This window comes from Rhea pennata, chromosome 4, assembly GCF_028389875.1.
Source record: "Rhea pennata isolate bPtePen1 chromosome 4, bPtePen1.pri, whole genome shotgun sequence".
Taxonomy (NCBI): Eukaryota; Metazoa; Chordata; class Aves; order Rheiformes; family Rheidae; genus Rhea; species Rhea pennata.
The window spans coordinates 62,328,732-62,330,811 of NC_084666.1; the positions used below are offsets into that span (position 1 = coordinate 62,328,732).

General features: G+C 47.5%; 1 protein-coding gene across 1 annotated transcript in view; it reads right to left on the reverse strand.

Moving 5' to 3' along the window:
• ALPK1 (alpha kinase 1) overlaps positions 1 to 2,080 on the reverse strand; it is a 50,953-nt gene that overhangs the window by 48,629 nt on the left and 244 nt on the right. The gene's annotated exons all lie outside the window — the stretch shown is intronic.

Below are 2,080 nucleotides of genomic sequence, written 5' to 3' on the forward strand. Positions count from 1 at the left end.
CATTTTCCTGATGCTGGTGGCATTCCAACCAGTGTTAAACTTGCAGAAGAAAGCACTAAATCCATTTCCTGTCATCTCCTGTATGAAGTCATGCAGAGTATTTAATTCAAAAGATAGCAAGAAGTATGTAAGTTAATTTAAGGCTACATAATCCTAGAAAAAAAAAAAGAGTACTCACACAGCTCAATAGCTACTAGTATCAAAATAATTTGATCAAAAAAGAAAGATCTAGCTCTCACACAGCACGGAAGTCTTGTAAATATGCTCTGCTTCCGGAAATGAAAGGCGAGGACGAATTACAGCAATCAGCATGTGCAGTAAATGTAATGATTGCACAATTGTGGGTTTTCCAGAAGAAGGCAAAGCATTTTTGTGTGAACATATGTGCCCAGCCCAGATTGCTGCAAAAAAAAAAGGGGGGCTTTCCAGTAAGTCAATAACTTTAAAGAAATGTTTTCATTATCTGTTTTTCAAAATGATTTCTCTCCAAACAAAATTTAACCTCATTTTTCAGATGAAAAGGGAGAAAGATAGAAGAGAGCTTTTATCTGCACCCAGACTATATTGTATAAAACCAATTGCAGAAGAAAGAAATCAACAAAGAAAGAAATCAGCAAACTAGAACTAATTTCCTTGTCCATTGACCAAATAAAAGGAATCTGCAAAAGAAGTTCATTTTAACTGACATAAACATTTTATAACCTATGTCAAAGCAGTCAGATTTTCTGTACTTTATTAAGACACAACACCTTTGTCAGGGCCAACACTACACAAATACACACGCGGGGCACAGAGTAGTCTAGGATTAAGGTTGAGGTCAAGACTTGTATTCTACACCCTGCCTCTTGCATGGGAATCAACGTACTTATTAAGAAAAACTAAGCAGCCAAATGAGAGGTAACGGTACATTTTTCCTACTAGACATTATTTCCTATGCAGTAATGGTGCCCCAGGACTGCCAGTTTTCAGCTCAGCTTAGATAAACAGCCAAGAAGAGATTAGGTTTTTACCAAAGGCAGTTCAATGAAACTGAACCACTGTTGCTTCAAGCAGAACAAAATAACTGAATAGTTTATTTGTGATTATAAAACACTATGAAATAACTCTTATATTTAAAACGCTACTACTTCTATGTACTAACATTGGTTTCCGAAAGGGTTAAAGTTTTGGAGTTGGCAATTGAAATTATTTTGTCTGAGATCAGAATCTGTGAACTGGGCTCACACTCTTTGTGACAGCAGTGTGACTACTCATATAGTAAAATGCTCAGGAGCACAAGATTTTTACACATCTATATAAATTCCAGATAGAGCTGAGACTATTTTTTCCACTTACGCATAGTAAAGAACTCTGCATTTTCAGAGAAGTCGCATAAAAATTCCCTAGCACCTGCCGAGCAGAGATCGATTTTTTATTTTTTCTCTCAAATGCGAAACTGGGCTGAATACCCCATGCAGTTTTAAGAAGTGTGAGGAAGCACGCTCTAAGGAATACAGCAGGTGGGAATCAGGCATTGAAAATCCATGCCAGGGACATACACTGCTCCCCTGGACACCTCACATGCCAACACTCGCCTCAGGGCGAGACCCCGGCGCCTTTAGCGGGGCTCACTCCCGCACGCCCAGCAACGGGCGCTCCCCGCGGGGCGACGCCGTCACCCGGGGGCCACACGCCGTGCTCCCGGCCCTCCGACCCCTGCCCTGCTCCTGCCGCACGGAGCCTCCTCCACGCGCTCTGGCCCCTGCGCCCGCCGCTCCTAACGTAGGTGGTAAGAAAACAACCCACCCGCCGCCTCGCTTTGCCCTCCCCCGGCTCGCCCGAGCGGCTCGCGGCGCTGCCCGCTGCCGTTGAAATCCGCACGTGGCTACGCCGCCTGCGCAGCTCTGGGCTCGGCGCGCGCGCGGCTACGCCACCTGCGCAGCCCTCGGCCCGGCGCGCGGCCGCCCGCCCCAACCGCCGCGCGCGGCCGTTGAGGGCCGTCAGCGACCGTTGGCCGCGCCGCGCCGCCCCCGCCCGCCCCCTGCCGCGAGTCGCGCCGCGCCCGCGGGGCTCTGACGGGCCGTTTCGCAGCGGTAGCGCC